General features: G+C 44.0%; 1 long non-coding RNA gene across 1 annotated transcript in view; it reads right to left on the bottom strand.

Annotated features, from left to right (window-relative positions):
- Positions 1–3,859: 3,859 nt before the first annotated feature.
- Positions 3,860–18,624, bottom strand: part of LOC126991585 (uncharacterized) — a 55,580-nt gene continuing 40,815 nt past the window's right edge. The window contains exons 4-5 of the long non-coding RNA XR_007745687.1: positions 5,120–5,289; positions 3,860–4,063 (exon numbers count right to left, since the gene is read on the bottom strand). This is a non-coding gene — a long non-coding RNA (uncharacterized LOC126991585). The remainder of the gene's footprint in view (positions 4,064–5,119; positions 5,290–18,624) is intronic.

The raw sequence follows: 18,624 nt of genomic DNA, 5'->3' as shown, positions 1-18,624 counted from the left end.
GGTCTTAGGTCAGAGGGTGCTCCCCCTAATTGCGGCCTTTCGTGTTTCTTGCTTTCGGTCACTGACAAGTAGCATCTCAATGGCTGAATATAAAATCACGAGTACCCAGTCTACATGTTCTTTAGTGAAACAATACATTACAGATGCCTTATAAAACAAAATTACGATTTAACTGCTACACTTAACATTTATTGATACTGTCAACAATGGTAGTTCTATTACTGAGCGTGGGTAAATATATATATATATAAAAAAAATACAAACGCATCAGCATCACGTGACCAAATTTTGAGAAAAGTAACATGATTAAAAAAAAAATTAAAAAACGTGATTTACCACCGAACTCAAGCAATCTCTTCGAGCATTCTCTTTAAGTGAGATATTGATGGAGGAAGCAGGGATGAAATACTCTCGCCACTGAAGTCTTAAGCAGTTACACTCCATACTAAATTTAAAAAAAAAGTTAATTTAAGGTGTTATGGCAAATCTCCCTTTAATCAATTTAGCCAATATAAGTAAATAAACGTAGAATTGCATATAACTCAATAATCAATATTTACTCTTTGATTCTTTTACCCGCTACTACGTCCTCCAGGGTGACTCAATACGTGTTCCTATTCCCTGTACTCTTCCCTGCAGCTCGTGAACACCGTGCTGACCTACGTGGTGATAATCTTCCAGGTGGGAAGAAACAACTTCGATAGCCTCCTCGCCTCCAGGGCACGGCAGAGTAACTCCTCGGCCTTCCAATAGCAGGGACGCGGGCACAGTGCACTGGACGTCTCCATGCGGCCCGAACACCTTCATCAGTTGAGCACTCTGAGCATCATAATGAAGACCTTTGTTTACACGTTCCAGGCACGGTACATGCATGTTTTGAAATTAAAGTTCACGTTGACTGAGCAAAGAGCGGTTGTAGCGCATCATTTGGAAATAAACGGAAGACAGTTTTTCTTACTATTTTGCCTCCGTAGTTGTGAACAAACTGGCAGGAGTGGTGATGCGGGTAAGCATTTTTTGATCATTCGAAGGTCAAAGTAGTCGTTTCTTTTTTTTTTAAACGTGTGTGTGTGTGTGTGTGTGTGTGTGTGTGTGTGTGTGTGTGTGTGTGTGTGTGTGTGTGTGTGTGTGTGTGTGTGTGTGTGTGTGTGTGTGTGTGTGTGTGTGTGTGTGTGTGTGTGCGGGCGGGCGCGTGCGCTGTGCTCGTGTGTACTTTTTTAACCACAGAAGATTTACGAGGTGGGTTGAACATCAAAAACGGTTTTCGCCATCACTGCTCCACCGAAAAGCTACATTCAAGATGTCAATTTATTCAACTTCAGTATTTCAACGAAGGGTTGTCGATAAATATCACCAAATAGCATCAATAAACACTAAAACCTTCCTGCAACTCTTCTTCATTATCGCTCTACAGTCCTTTACTTCTTAGCTGGCAGCCCCGCCCTGATCTCGGTGACTGTCATCCTCCATGTGGAAAGAATCGAGTCCGATAACCTCCAGACTCTCCAGCGCGGAAGAGTATCTCATCAGACTTCCGATCACAAAATAATAACTTACTATACACAAGTTCAAAGTTGATGGACTTTTCTGTGCGGCGCAGACGTGCAGTAATAATAATAATTAAAAAAAATCAAAATTCATAGAGTACGTTCGATAGCATGTTCCAGGCCAGCAAACATGATCATCTTCCGAAGTGGTAAAATTTCTCTTCGATTATTGGTTCGTGATGGCTGCTGCGTATCACTTGGGAAGACAACACTTATTTCTTCCTTTTTCTACGTTCACAAATGCTATTTTCTTCATAGAAAAATTGCACAAATATTCGAATGAAAGTCTTTTCTTTATAATTTTCTGAAGTAATAATTGTACTTCAGGGAAATGTAAAGAAGTCTTGCTAAGGTTGATGTCAAGTAAGACCAAACTGGCGGAGGCGTGAAGTGGTCAGTGGACAGTCGGCGGCCGCTCGATACACGGCAACTCCATGAGCCTCTTGCCGCGGTGGCTGTTGTTACAGCCGAGCACTGACGCTTACACCCGGCAGACGCCCCGCGGCCCCTCCTCAGACAACTAAAGCTAGGAGAGGAGCCCTGAAGCCCGGAGTCACCCCACCCACGTCAGGATGCTGCCTCCGGACACCACCACCCTGCTACCGTGGCGCGTGATGGTGCCGCTAATCCAGATATGCGGCTGCTTCCCTTACAGGATGTCCGCAACGAGCGGCCCGCCAGTCTTTAGCTTGCCACTCTGTCTTTGGACCGTTTTTTTGGAGGCATTTATGTTTCCAACGTACTGTTTGGCATACCGAACAGTCGCAGACTTGTACCTCACGCCGGCACTGGGCTCCATCGCCCTAATGTACAGCCTCGCCGTCACGTTCACCATCGTGGTCTTCACCCCCTTTCTTCTGGGCATGAAGAGTTCCGCACTGGCCGCACTTCTGTACGAACTGTCGGCGGTGGACTGCGTCTTCTCACCGCCAAGATACCGCTGGTACTGCCGATCAAAGACTCTGGCGTTCACGTCTTTGTTCATGTTCTTAACGGCGTTCTTTACGTATTACGTCACAACCACCTGGAAATACGACCGGTTTACCGAGGTTTTGGCCATTTATGCCTCGAGCTCCTTTTATTCCATGACCTTCATGTTGCCCACCCAACTGTCCTCCATGGTGTTCGGCCTCCTGGGCCGCCGCCTGGAGGCTACCACGGAGGTTACTGTGGCCAAGGTCTCTACGCTCCTCACCCCCGACGGATCCTTGAAGCGTGAGAGCGACGTCAAGGCGGCAATACTAGAGCTGCGTGACCTCGACGCGGTCATCCGGGAGGTATGAAGCCTTGGGCACAGTGAGTGACGCATTACTCTAAAGACACAGGGGCCAATTTTGGGGATAGGAATCGGACGGGCCTCTCGACTATTTATTACGCCCTTGCTATACCTGAATCCTTTCTCACAGGTGGAGGTGCAGAGGGAGGCGGCGGTTCGCTGCTTCTTCCCGGTGATTACCTTGTACCTGCAGATGAGCATCCTCATGGCCATCGTCTGTCCCTACGGCATCCTGATGGGTACTGTCCTGGGCGGCAGCACCATCATGATGCTGTTCTATTCCTTCTGGATCATCTTCACCTTCTGCCACGTGGGCCAAACCTTCGTCAACAAGGTGAGTAGTCTCTGGATTGGCATACTTTTCTTAGACTGACCGTTCTTACTAAGAGTTGTTTCACTTAAGAAAATGACGTGTGGCAGGTTTTGATCAAGCTAGGTTATCTTATTCAATCGTGGCAATATTAGCACGAATGGTCACCTTTTACGGATGAAAGGACACGCGTAATTAAACTGTGCATGCAGGCAGTGGCATTTCTTAACTTGCAGGTCAGTGCTGCGGAGGGACTCTTGAAGGAGCTGAGAGTCAAGAGCCAAAACCACTTCCTTACCATGAAGGTTCGTTTACCTGGGCCTTCGTGTATCTGTTTCCCTGAGTTTGCTACAGTGATTAATTTAGTGCCGAAAAAAACTACACTTGACTTACAAGAAATATTTAGGAAAAATCAATGGTGTACACAGTCTGTTTTATGGAAGGTTCTCCAAAAGGTAAACACTTCAGTTGGTGAGTCCAATGGCAATGATATACATGAATAGGAAGAACTTAATCGCATTTGCATCTATCCCAACAACGAAGTGTTTGGTTAAAGTCAGAGGTCTTAGATTGAGGAGTATGAGTACGTGCTGTGCATTCTGAGTATCAAAACAAAAAGTGACGGGTGACTGAGAGGATGAGGGGTGGGTAAGGTGAACAGAGGAGTCATCCAGGTGTGTTCGGCAGGTGAGCCAGGTGATGGGGAGCCTGTCATCCATGCTTACCTTCAACATGTGTGGATGGTACAAGATGGACTACGAATCCTTCATCAAAGTAGGTGGCGTATTTTCTCTTCACATCTTCATTGTTCATTCGCTGTTTAGTAGATGCTTCCGGTCCTCTCTAGTCTAATTCATTCATCCATACTTCGTTCCTCCTCTTTTTCTTGTCATTATTTCCTTGCCACAGGTAGTTCTTCACCTGTAGAAGCTGTAACACGAGAAGCGAGTTAAATGATGTGTGTTATAGATGAGATTACAGTGTTTCGTATTTCAAATTTCCTGCAATCGACAAGTAATAAGTACTGCCATATTAATAGATACCGACATGTAAAATAACATCTTAAAGTTTGATAAATTTATCTTACAAAGTGTGTGAATTAAGAGTTATTGTAAATAAGAATGTTTAGGTATTAATTAATGTGTACACGTACTTGTTCCTTTTTTCTTTGATCTCTTCCCTTTCCATGACTCAGCCATACGTGTTTCGTTTCCTTTTCATTCCTGCAGGTCATAAACACAGTGCTGACCTACGAAGTGATTATCCTCCAAGTGGGGGGAAACAACTTCGAAAGCCTCTTCTCCCCCGCGGCGCATCAGAGCAACTCCTCAGCCCCGCAGTAACGCGGGTAACACTCAGACGTCTCTTCGCGGTGAGCTTGGATGATAGCAGTGTGTTACTCTACCCTCACACTCTGCACCTCTGACACAATTAACCCCATCAACCTCGCAGTCTGGTATTCTTTGCGTTAACGTTTATCAAGATTAAAACGTCCGTAATGTATAGCATTAAAATTATATTTTGGCCTCATAAGCTTGTTTCCTTCACCGGAATCATAATACATGGAACCATGGAATGCATAAGGACTGATTTTTGGAAACAATTGTAACTTGACACCTCACCAATTTCTTGTAGGATTACTTAAAAAAGGTAGGAATGTGGTTTTTTTTTCGGCAGGATCGAGGCATTTAACTGCGCGAGTTATGTTCAATAATGTTTATACAACGAGCTGTCTTGTTTCATAATTGCAACAGTTTAACTTTCTTTCTATATAATCCAAAACTATCTGGATAAACTTCCCTTGGCTATTTCTTCTGGATCTATCTGATATTTTGTATTTTATGCTTGGGGATGTTGAAATGAGTGTGATGGTACTGAAACGGTCGATGCGTGAATTGGTGAGGAGCTGAGTGGGTGAGTGGTGGGTGAAGCGACAGGTGAGCCATCCAGGTGTGTTTGGTAGGTGCGCCTCTCACCCATGCCTACCTTAAATGTGTATGGATCGCGTCTCCTTCGTAACGGTGGCAGGCAATGTTTACTCTCCACTTATCTTGTTCTTCCTTCCTTCGTTCCTCCGTGGCTCCTTTCCTCGCATTCTTCTCCTTTTTTTCTTTATTTGAGTTGAGTTTCTTTACATTTTCCCACTTTGCTCTCTTCTGAAATTACACGAGAATAAAAAAAAGATTAAGTAAAAATAAAGATACAATACTTTACTTAGAATAACAACTAACATCTTCCTTCTCATCTTTATGCTTTTCCTCCACCAACAAAACCATCTCCCTTTTTTACTCGTCCCCATTATCCTCCTACTTCTCTTTCTCCTCATCTTTATTATCCTCCTCCCCCTACAACCACAATTCCTCCTCCTCCTCCTCCTCCTTCTCCTCTTTCTCTCTCTCACACACAGCTGAGCAACACATTCTGACCTATGTAGCAATAATCTTACACGTTGAGGTGGGCATCGTCAACTTTAGTCCCCCAGATAACACGTGTAACGCTTCAACCAAAGAAAATGGAGCATATCGGAGACCATCAAAGGGTGACTTCTGCATGTTGTGGATTGCGCGCTGCTGCCATGCGTAAATAATATGATGTCTTTTATTGATTGTCATAATGTTTGTGATGCCTTCTTACTGTTTTTGTTTACTAGATCTCGTATTGCGCATGAATCGAACTCCTACTCAGCTCACATTCAATTCTTAATCAAGCTCTTAGCCAACTTATATAATGAATCTCAATAGTTTTTCCTACAAAAATAAAATATGTAGCTTGGTCTCATATAAAAGCTTGGCAAACGAATAAGGGAGTATCTTTTTTCTTTCACAACAAAGGAGCATAAAAAAATGACACAATAATAAAAAAAAAGCCCGCTACTCGCTGCCCCAAGAAAAAAAGAATCAAAAGAGGTGGCCGAAAGAGAGGTCAATTTACTCTCCTCTTAACTCTTTGTAGGAGCAGAGAGTACCGGGCTTTTTTTTTCAATATTGTTTCTTTTTTTTTTTTTTGCCCTTGAGCTGCTTCCTCTACTGTAAAAAAGAAAAACAAGAAGCGTTGCCACCACTATCACTGAGCTGAATATATCGGAAAACAGACAGTTATTAGGGAAAGTAATTCGCGGAGAGTGGAATGTGTGCACTCTTGTTTTTTTACCGTAACCTTAACCTGCATCATCATATACTCGATGTTTTATTTATTATTTTTTTTTTCGTTCACATGTTTACCAAGCTTTCATTTAATACAATATGGGGTGCAAAGTGCGTAGAGTGTAGGTCTCTCTCTCTCTCTCTCTCTCTCTCTCTCTCTCTCTCTCTCTCACACACACACACACACACACACACACACACACACACCAAATTGATTCATCACGCTTCATTGACTTGCATTTCCAGTTTCTCTTTCTATAATTTCTTTCTTACTTATTACTGTTTATTTTCTTATTTTGGAAGGATTATTTTTTTGCGTGATCCTCAATTACTACTTTTTTTTCTCTTAAGTGTCAATAAATAAATAAGTAAAAACGAACGTTTCAAAAGGAAAGAAGAGGAAATCTAGGGAAGGTACTGTAATTAATGATGGAAATACAATACGAAAATGCGGCAGTAGTATAAAAATGAAGTAATATGTGAGTTTTGCAATGCAATTATGGATTTAAAAAAAAAAATAGTCGAGAAGGGACTCTCCACAGTTAGTATGTCACGTGGATGAAAAAGAAATCGTTGTAGAAATAGTAGTGGTGTTGGAATTAGTAGAAAAAAATAAAGGGTGTCCCCCTCAAAAGACCGTTTTCTACATTGGCGCAGCACGACACAACTGTTTGGGAGACGCGAATAAAATTTGATTCTGAAAGCTGGAAGGCGGCCCGTAGAGTAAAGGTCAACTAGAGCGTGTACAATTGCGACCCCAGATAAATCATTTAATTAATTAATCGATTACTATTATCAGTAATTATAATAACGATAACCATGATACAATAATAATAATAATAATAATAATAATAATAATAATAATAATAATAATAATACAAATAATAACAGTAATGATGTCGATATTAATAGTATGATTATTATTACTACAATGATCATTTAATAATCAGAGTTGTACTAAAAATCATACTATTAACATCGACTTTATTACTGTTATTATTATCATGATTATCATCATCATTATTTTGTCGTTACAACAACAATAACATTACCACCACCACCACCACCACTTACTGCCTACTGCTATTAATACTACTACTGCTACTGCTGCTACTACTACTTCTACTGTAGCTGCTGCTGTTAATGCTAAAGGAGCTACAAACTAAGTTAAGGCCTGAACACACGAGACAATAAATTACTGTGCATAGAAGGCAAGGGAAGGAACAGGCAGACAATGATACATTAACGGTGTAAGATCAAAATAAGAAAGAAAGAGCAGGAAAAGACAGACGTAAGATTAGCGGCTTAACAACGTAACACAGGACCTTCACAGTATTCTCACAGACCTCCACAGCCTATACTCATCGGCGTGGAGCAGGACGGCAAATGGCAGCTAAAAAGGCAAAGGGAAAGAAAGACAAGACTCGGTTAAAATGTACACAGCGCCATCAAGCACCTGTATCGACTTCCCGCATCTTCACAGCCCACAATGTATATACTCAGCGTCATGAAAGAGTAAGAAAAAGAAACAGCGAAAGACAAGACTTGGTTATCGTGCAGCAGCATAACACAGCGCCTTCACAGCACCTTCATCGCCTTCCCAGCACCTTAACAGCCCCTTCATCGCCTTCCCAGCCCCTTCATCGCCTCGGCAGCCTATACACTCGGCGTCGCGGAGGAGTCGGCAAGGCGAAGCAGCGCGCCTTCCCTCCCTCGGCCCCATCTCGCCTTCGTAATCACCGTCGGTAATAAAGGAAGTACTTCTCCCCTCGTAGAAATGCGCGATCGGATTCGGAGGCGATTAAATCCTCCAGAGACGGGATTAAGCTCCAACGTATAATGGGGCGAAACGCATCCGATCCCAACCATTATCATCAAGTAACTTTTAATTACAGGCATTTCCAACGCGTTTATTTTCTTAATGAGCGGGCTGTTCGCGCTCCCCGAACTTATCAGGGCCGAGTGGGTGACCTGCCGGGAAGCAACAACACTCAGGGGAAATCACGAGGCCGGACAAATAGCGGCGGACTCATATTCGAAGGGGGAGAGCGAGCGGCGTCCAATTAATGCGTCTGGCGGCCCGCGACAACGAGGCGATATTGAGGAGGCGGAGCAGGACGAGGGATCAAGCAATGCACTTATCTCGGTGTGTGTGTGTGTGTGTGTGTGTGTTTCGATAATGTGTGGCCGCCAACTCATCGTGACGAGGATACGGTTGAGGAAGAGTTACGCCCCCCCTTCCCCCAGCCTCTCTCTCCCTCTCTCTCGTTTTACCATTAGAGAGAGAGAGAGAGAGAGAGAGAGAGAGAGAGAGAGAGAGAGAGAGAGAGAGAGCAAGCATTCTGGAGCATCGGGGCAGCAGCGATATGGTGGTTCTGCTCGTTCGCCGCAAATGGAGTGTTACCAGCGACAATTTAATGGTTTGTAGACTTGTGTTCTGAACGGCGCCTCCTCCTCCTCCTCCTCCGCCATTACCACACACACACACACACACACACACACACACACACACACACAAACGGATGGTAAAATTAATTGTTCTTGCTGTATCATTCTTGCACTTCCCTCTCACCCCCTCCGTCTCTCTCTCTCTCTCTCTCTCTCTCTCTCTCTCTCTCTCTCTCTCTCTCACCTCCTCATCCCTAGTCATTCCAGCGCTATATCCTCGTATCTTAAACTTCTCCGCTCCCGTCAATTCCACTCGTACAATTGTTCCTTGGAATTCGTGTTTTGGTGTCCACGGAATGCGTCTTCTCGCTGTCGAACGCTTAAAGCAACAAAATTTCAGGAGCCAGACTCGTGACCCGTCGACTGGAAAGAGGGAAAGAGGGGAGGAGGAGGAGGAAGAGGAGGAGAAGGAGGAGGAAGTGCAGTAGGAGACAATGACGAGGATAACTACAAAGATGAGGAGAAATCTTGAATAATAGGACGAGGAGGACGAGGACGAGGACGAGGACGAAGAGAAAGAGGAAAACGAGGAGGCGGAGGAGGAGGAGGCGGAAAAGGATGTAATACGCGATAATGAAGTCAGGATAGATAGAGAGAGAGAGAGAGAGAGAGAGAGAGAGAGAGAGAGAGAGAGAGAGAGAGAGAGAGAGAGAGAGAGAGAGAGAGAGAGAGAGAGAGAGAGAGAGAGAGAGAGAGAGAGAGAGAGAGAGAGATATGAAGAGCCAGATAAAGAAGGAGAAAGCGTCGTTTTTCCGAAGCTGAGTAACCTGAAGAAGGATTCAATCACTTTGGTAATGCCTCCTTGGGATCTGATCCAACACAGGGAAGGAAGAGAGGTAGGGATGGAAAGACGCGGGGGGAGGAGGGGAGACGAAAGGCGAGAAGGATGAGGGGAGGCAAAGAGGATCGGGGGAGGGGGTGTAGGCGCTTCGATCCCCCTCGCTCTCTCTAATAGGGTTTCAATCCCTTGCCGAAACGGAGTCGTGTCTGGAAATGATTTGTGGGGATCAGCGTGGCAATTTTCACACGCGAGCGAGCACACACACACACACACACACACACACACACACACACACACACACACACACTATTTAGGAACTTTAATTGAGTTTTTTTTATATCAATGTCTAGTTTCACTTTTCACGGCGCTCTGTAATAATTGTTTTGGAGCCCTTTGTATATTTTTCACGTGTTTTAGCTTTCACAAATAATCGTAGGCCGCGCAAAACATGGAATTATTGACGGTGATCTTAAATTTGAGGTCCTCTGTATTTCACTAATTTCTCTCTGTATTCTTCTCACTTTTCACTTTCCTCTGGCCTCATGTTCTTCTTTTCTTTTGCTCGGAGAAGTCCTTTTTTTTTTACAACAAAGGAGACAGCTCAAGGGCACACACAAAAAGGAAACAATAAAAAAGCCCGCTACTCGCTGCTCCTAAAAAGAATCCAAAGAGGTGGCCGAAAGAGGGGTCAATTTCGGGGGGTGAGATGTACTGTCTAGCGGGGTTTTCTACTGGCTTTTTCTTTTTTTACCTTGAGCAGCCTCCCTTTGCTATATAAAAAATAAAAAAACTCTTTCTCATTCCTGGATTACATTTCTGACAAGGCTTGTAATCAGCGCTGCGGGTCTTACGTCACCCAGAACACCAAGACTTGTGGATAGGTTAGTGGGGGATTAGTGAAGGAAAAGAGACATAAGGTTTGTGGAGCATTCATAAACACTTCGGCTTCGTGATACTGAGAGCTGAGGAGAGGGAAGATCTTAAAGTTGCTCACTAATCCTGGATACCTTGTTTTTAATCCCCTTTACTTTGCGGTACAGTATTCTAGGTTAGTCTCCGTACTGTAAATTTTCTGTGATGTGAAGTTCATGCATCTATTGTGAGAACTGGATGATACACTTCTCTGAAAAAAGGGTCTGAAGGAAATGATGAAAGAATAATGTCGGGAGAAACAGTTAATAGATTAATGAATAAATATAAGTAAAGAAACGTGCTGAAAATATTTGTGAAGTGTAAAAGAAGGATTAGAAGAGAGAGTGAGTGTTGACGTACAAAAGGAAGCATATATAGAGAGTTTAAGAAGAAAAAAACGAATGAGAGAGAGAGAGAGAGAGAGAGAGAGAGAGAGAGAGAGCAGGAAAGTGTTGATACAAATTCCATATTAACTTGCACGATTAACACGGAGTTTGTCCAAGAGCTCAACTCGGGAAGGGGAGCGAGACGAGGGTCGCGGCCACTTCCAAACTATCTCACAAAATTAAAGATTCTCTCTCTCTCTCTCTTTCTCTCTCTCTCTCACTACCTGAGAGAGAGAGAGAGAGAGAGAGAGAGAGAGAGAGAGAGAGAGAGAGAGAGAGAGAGAGAGAGAGAGAGAGAGAGAGAGAGAGGATAAGTCTGAGAGTTGTTGACACTGGCTTGGGGGAGGCGACCACGCTCTCTCCTCTAATGAAAGTGGAAGGAAGAAGATAAGGAGGAGGAGGAGGATGAGGAGGATGAGGAGGAGGACAAGAAGAAAAAGAAGAAAAAATCTGTAAAGATGATGATGGTGATAATAATAATAATAATAATAATAATAATAATAATAATAATAATAATAATAATAATAATAATAATAATAATAATAATAATAATAACACTTAAAAAAATATACTTCCAAAAGGATGATCAATGAATACTGTAAAAAAAATAAAAAGAGAGAGAGAGAGGGAGAATACAAAAGCGCTCCCGGTCTCTGTGAAAAGGCCGAGGAGAGAGAAAGTGCAGAAAGTGGAGATGGAGGAGTGGAATAAATTGATCAGCAACCATGCGTCAGAGATAGAGAGGGGGAGAGGGAGGAGATCAATGCTAATGCCGGTGTAGTGTTCTCTTTCGTGGCAGCAGCAAAAAGACAAGCTACGATTAACTCCACGGTAAAATGTTAGTTGGGCGGCTCAGAGTCTTTTACTTATCAAATATGTCTGCTAGATGCTATTTCTTTCTCTATGTCTCTATTTTTTCTCTTTCTTTTTTGTCTATTTATCTGTATCTTTTCTCTCCCGTAACTTTCAATCAATCTATCAACTTACTATCTATCTATCCATCTATCTATCAGTCTATCAATCGATATGTTAATCTCTATTGTAAGCCTCTATCCATCCATTTGCAGTTCTATTCCAGCCATATTGCAGTACCTATAACAGATTAAAGTTTTAACTCTTTTACTTTCCTTCACTTCGCTTCCTTCCATACTCTACAAAACCAAAATGTCTGTCTGTCATTAGTATACAATTTTCCTTCCTTGAATGAGTCGCCTTCACCCCTATATTTGAGGTTTAGTGTGTAACCTAGCCGGCGCACATCCATCGAGTTTTCTGACTAATACTCACTAATCCTGGATACTTTGTTTAATCCCCTTTACTTTGCGGTACAGTATTCTAGGTTGGTCTCGGTGCTGTAAATTTTCTGTGATGTCAAGTTTATGCCTCTATTGTGAGAACTGGATGATACACTTCTCTGAAAAATGGAGTGATTGCATAATTTTTTTCAGGGATATGAGTGTGGGTTCTGGTGGTCAAGTGGGATCAGGATATCAAGTCTTGGAAAGTGGTAAGCCGAGGCACGATGGTTCAAATCCCAGTACTATCTCGTAAAATCAGGGAGGTCATATAATTTAAGCCCTAAGCCACAACACCAAAACAACAACTTCATAATTTTTAAAACTACCTGAGTTGCAAATATTAACCCAGTTGCAGCGACGGGCCAAATTTGTGCCATGATATAAACCCTCCAAAATAGATGATGCATAAACTGATCACAAATGCGTTGATATATATTATGAAATGGTTTGTATGAGTGTTGATTTTTTTATTTATTTTTCTCGCTTAGAGGGGCCTTTTAGAAACATGATCCCCGCAGCTACCAGGTTAAGAAGATTTCATATTTATCAGTAAAGCAATTTATACCAGATATACTAAACTACTTCAGTTAAATGTATGAGTTTTGTATTTATGTTGTGGTGAATAATGCAGTCTAAATAATCACTGCAGCAAACATTAAAAAAAATATTCCCATTTCCAGATGCTGATAAAAACGTTAAGTTAATTCTTCCATGTCCTCCAAAGATCGCTTTACACTTTTACACTTTCAAGTAAACCGAACCTTATCAATAATGCACCAATACCTTTGCTGCCACCGCTACTCTCAGCACCACTATAATGACTGTCACCACCACCGTACCACGACTATTACCATTACTGCCGCCACGACCACAAAGCCGGGAATTTCTTTGTCTCCGCGCCCGCTCAGCAAAGGACTAACTCATCCCGGAGGACGCGGCTGTCACGCTTACTGAATTGGCCCGTCACCTGCTGATAGACGGCCACTGTCATTACCGGGGGGCGCTCAGCAAGAAAAGTGCATGCTGGCCTCGTGTGTGGGGGGGGGAAGAGGAGGGAGGGGGAGGAAGAGGGAGTGTGTGAGTGTGTGTGTGTGTGTGTGTGTGTGTGTGTGTGTGTGTGTGTGTGTGTGTGTGTGTGTGTGTGTGTGTGTGTTTGTCTGTCTCTCTAGCCGTCTCTATCTATCTATCTATTTGTCTATCTCATTCATGCTATTCAAATGTGATCTTATCTATCATTTGTATACATAAGCTATGGTATGTTATATCCATGAAATTTGAGAGAGAGAGAGAGAGAGAGAGAGAGAGAGAGAGAGAGAGAGAGAGAGAGAGAGAGAGAGAGAGAGAGAGAGAGAGAGAGAGAGAGAGAGAGAGAGAGAGAGAGAGAGAGAGAGAGAGAGAGAGAGAGAGAGAGAGAGAGAGAGAGAGAGAGAGAGAGAGACGGTGAGACAGACAGTGAGACAGAGACAGACAAAAACAACCTACAACCGTGTCTGCGTCAGGTAACAAAAAAAAAAAAAAAAAAGTAATATTTGCTTATATTAAATTATATTTAACGTCACTCCGCTCCTTCCAAAAAGCTTCGACGTTCTGAATGTCTAAAAAATTCTACCTCATTTTGGACGCAACGGCAACACTTTCTAAATCAAATACAATCCAAAAACACAACTACAAGGAACGTGCAATGTGTACCCTCTATTTTATCCTTCCCCCAAAATTTCGACGCTCTCCTCAAGGTCCCCAGAATTCTATCATAGCTTGGACGCAGCGGTTACTCTTCTTCTTCTTCTTACGACCTTAATCCCACTGTATTGCAGAGTTGGCCGCTCGAGTTAACTTTCGCCACCTGCTTCTATCCATTTTATCATCTTCTTGCACTCCTAGTATATTCATGTCACACTTTATCACATTTCTCCATCTTATTCTTTGTCTTCCGATACTCCTTCTTCCCCTAACCCCCACCATCATTGCCTTCTTCACTGGTTCATCATCATCATCACCCTCCCAGCGGTTACTCTATATAAGTCAAATACACATCATATATAGTGAAGGTGCAATGTATACCCTCACAGCACTCCTTCGCTTAAGTTTCGACAAGCGGTGCTAGATTATACTCCTCAGCCTCTTATATTTAAAGATCTCCGACGCAGAACCTATTTCCTGGGCGTCAATAACTGGCTTCATATATAGTTATCGTTAAAATGGTTAATTATATCTCTTTCTTGGTAATAGTTATGTGTCAGAAACCGGTAAATACGATACATACTCTGAGTACGATAATCTGGCAAAGCTGGTTTCGACGTTCTCCTAAATGCTCAGGAAATTCTATCGTAACCGGGACGCAGTTTTTTTCACGTTATAAATCAAATAAACCAATACAGCGAATGCGCAATGTATACCTTCACTTCGCCCCTTCCCCAGACTTTCGTTCTCCTTAGTATCCAAGAATTCCTACCGTAACTCGGCCGCAGCGGTAAACAAAAGGATCGAAGTCAGTTTTAAGGCGGTCCTAAGGCGCGCCACGTCGTCACTTCCGCCTGTGGGTCACATTACCGGCGTAAATCGTGCATTTGGCGGCTGTCCGTTGCGTGCTCGGCTCCCGTTCAGGCGGTAAAACATATTATCCGGAACCGGCAGTACATTCATTATTTTTAGCACCTCCGAAACCTTCCATCAGGGTAACGTATGCGGCACCCTAAGGGAACACCCGAGCCTGTGTTTATATGCGCGAGGCTCGATTCACGGCAGCAGCCTGTGATTGTGGCTTGCGCGGCCCCATTCCTCCTTTTTGCGGCTTTCCGGCGAGTTTTTCTTTTGTGTAATTTTGCGACTCAAATGAGGAAAAAGTGCGTGTTCGGCGCAAAGAATGGCCGGCTAACTCATATTTTATTGTTAATTGTTAAGGTTTGCCGGCTTACTTATAGACTTCCACGCGTAAAACGTTGGGTTAAGAGCGCACGCAGAGGGAGAGGGAGGTGTTTGGGGGGTGATAAAGTTGTTAGAATGCCTGAAAAAGAGAGGTCACCAAGCTGGATATCGTGGTGGTGGTGGTCGTAATAGCAGTAGTAGTAGTAGTAGTAGTAGTAGTGTTTGTGGTAAAAATAGGAGTTTAAGAGCAGATTCGATTATATTAAGAAAAGTGGAATACAGTTAAGAAAATGCAGTAGATCTCTTTCCCCTTCCAACCTTCCCTTCCTCACCCACCTCGCCATCACCACCCACCATCCCACCACCACCACCCATACTTCCCACCCTTCCACCCAGCCACCCTCTCCCCCAGCCCCCCTTCAGCCTCCCTCCAGCCGTCACTCCGCGTCAGCGCAAGCAAGCGTGTCCAAACCACCCAGCCGGCGGAGGTCCACCTCGTAAAAAGCTTTCTTGAAACTCAAACTCGCCCTGTCCACCTCTATTTGGCCGGCTCCCACTTGCGTCGCCTCGAATCGCCTCTTTCTGACACGCATATTTCAGCTCAGCGTCTCTGGGGAAGGGGAAAGGGGAGGTGAGGGGAAAAACGGATAGCGGAGGAAAGGAGAGGGAGAGAGGGAGGGAAGATGATGGAGAAAGAGGGTAAGGTCAGTTAGCAGTTAGAGGGAAAAAAAAAATAAGGGAGTGCCTGGCGTGGTGAAAAAATGACCGATGGAATGAAAAAAAAACGAAAAGAGTGAATAAGCTGATGATAGGGATGGAAGGATGAGGATATTCGTATGGTCAAGGAATGAAGGGAGTTAAGGGATAGTAGTAGTAGTAGTAGTAGTAATAGTAAAAGTAGTAATAGTAGTAGTAGTAGTAGTAGTAGTAGTAGTAGTAGTGGTAGTAGTGTCCCCAAATTAATCTTCATCTTACATCACAAGTATCCTCTCTCTCTCTCTCTCTCTCTCTCTCTCTCCTTCCCTCCTTTCTTTCCATTTAGAGAGAACTGTCACTCCATCTGGATCCTAAACCCTCCACATGACCACAAATTCCCTCCTTCCCTTCCCTCCCTTCCTCTCCCTCCTTCCGTCCCTCCCTCTCTGGACATCGTAAGCCATTATCCTATTTGTGGAGTCGTTGAGGTATGAGGCGAGACAGGCCATCTTGAAACACTCCACTCGTGAGGAGGAGGAGGAGGAGGAGGAAGGGGGGAGGAGGAAGAGGAAGGAGGAGGCTAGGGAGTGAGGTGTAAGAGAGACGTGAGCTGTAACTTGGGAGGTGACAGGTTGGCAGTTTATATTTTCATCTTATTTTCCACCTTTCCTCCGTCCCTCCAGAGTGACCTGAGGCTACCTAGTGGAGGCTTAGCCCCTGGGGAGGGAGCCTCACCCCCAATCACTCTCACGGCCAGACGCGGAGGCTCAAGTTGCGTGTTTTCGACTTTTCTTTTTGATCATGTTGCGCTTCTGAGGCCGGGGCGAGGCAAGGCCGGGGCTGCCCACCCGTCGGCGGCGCGGTAATGGCCCCTCAAAGAGCCTCGAGGTTGTGTTCCTTATTGGCGCGAGTGATGTGGCGCGAGGGAGTGCTCTTAGATTTCCCGTTAAGGAGGGAGCAAGAGAAGGAACGAAAGGAGGAAACAGGGATGGAGAAGGTGCAAACAAAACTTGTCAGCCGATAGATACTGATAAATTTTAAAATCCGATTATCAATAAGTAATAGCAAATGATTCAAAACAATTACATCAGTGAAACAAAGCCATTCGAGTGCCTCTTTGGGGGACATGAGAGTACTTGAACCTCGTCTCCTTAGTTGTTGAAGTAGTTAAATTCTCACACCTTGAAAGCCTGGCCAAGACTACTGAGGAAAGCAAAGTAATTCTGCAAGCAAAGGGTACTAAGTTTGTCGACACACACACACACACACACACACACACACACACACACACACACACACACACAGCACATCCTCACCCCTCGCCCTTCCTTACTTCCATCTTCACCAACCATCCTTTCGTCCTCTTCCTTTTCCTCCACCTCCTCCTCTAACCTCGCCCTCCCTTCCTTCCATCTTCACAAAACATCCCCTTCGTCCTTTTCCTCCTCCTCCTCCTCCAGTACCTCAGAGGGGAAAGCCGCGTAAAAAAAGCGATGGGGAAGCAAAAGTGTTGGCGTGGTAGTGCGGGACACGCCTCCGCCAGACTCCCCTATAAACATACACACAAACTATAATCTCGCCATGTCAATCACGGCGGAGACCAGCCCGCCCTCAGACCGCACTTCAAAGGCTCTCGCGACCTCTGAATTCTGGTCCGCGCGGGGCAAGAAAAGGACACGCCACTGGGAGCTCACAAGGGCGTCGGCTGATTGGTTATGGGTGTGATTCTAAGCCTTGTGTTGCCCGGGGTTTGGTTCCCGATTGCGGCTCAAGGCGGGTTCTTAGTTCTATAATTACTTGGAAATTGAATAAGCAAGGGCGTGTAAGTCCTCCCAGCCAATATCAGCCGGGCAAAGGAGGGAGGGAGGCAGGGAGAGGAAGGGAGAGGGAAGAGAGGTAGGAAGGGAGTCAGGGCAATATGAGGAATAACTCGTGGAAAAAATATAACTTCTCCAAAATATTCCGTGTAATGAAATATATAGATCGCGATTTTCTGTTTATCTTTTAATCTAGCCTTGTAATGTAAGGTTATTATCGAGGAAGAAAATGTTGAGGGGTGCAAGACTAAGTAGAGGAAGGGAGGGAAGGAAAAGGGAGTGTGGGAAGAATATATGGAAAGAAGAGAAGGAAAAGGAAGTGGACAAGTGGATAAATAGAGGAAGGAAAATGAAATAAGCAAGTGGAGAAATAGAGGAAGGAAAATTAAATGGAAAACTGGAGAAATGGAAGAAGGAAAAGGAAATGAACAAGTCGAAAAATATAGGAAGGAAAAAGAAATAAACAAATGGAGAAATTAAAGAAGGAAAATATTTGAATGATTACTATAGTGTGTGTGTGTAAGGGTAGTCGAGATATAGATATAGATAGAAAGAGTAAGAGAGAACACAGTCACAGATACCCAGACCAACGAGTAGACAGATAGAAACACCAATCCACCCCAACACACACAAACACACACACACACACACACACACACACACACACACACACACACACACACACACAAGCTCACCTCCCCCTCCCCCCCACACACATCCTTCCATCAACAGATTCAAGATGGGGAATGGGAAAAAAATCGGCCTTCAGGTAACTTAATTAGCTAATGTGTAGTAATTAAAAGAAAGTGATCAGGAGTAGTTACTTGTTAATGACGCCGAGTGAATGGAAATCCGATTGAGAAGACGAGGGGGGCACGAAGCTCTTAGCCCGGAAGGATTGCCCCCGAGAGAAAGGTTGCCCCCACCCCCCTCGCCCCCCCTCACTCCTACCTGTGTCTTGTTTTATATTAATTATGTATCGCTTTTTCGTTGGATGCCATGTATACTGTCTGGCGGCGGCGGGAGGTTAGGTGTGTGTGTGTGTGTGTGTGTGTGTGTGTGTGTGTATCTATAACATCAAACTAATTCAAAGCAAAACTATCCTTCACTACCATCAAATACCAACACTAATAATGACTACAATA

The sequence above is a fragment of the Eriocheir sinensis genome, chromosome 7 (genome assembly GCF_024679095.1).
Source record: "Eriocheir sinensis breed Jianghai 21 chromosome 7, ASM2467909v1, whole genome shotgun sequence".
NCBI classification, from domain to species: Eukaryota; Metazoa; Arthropoda; class Malacostraca; order Decapoda; family Varunidae; genus Eriocheir; species Eriocheir sinensis.
This window is presented reverse-complemented; position numbering and strand designations above follow the sequence as displayed.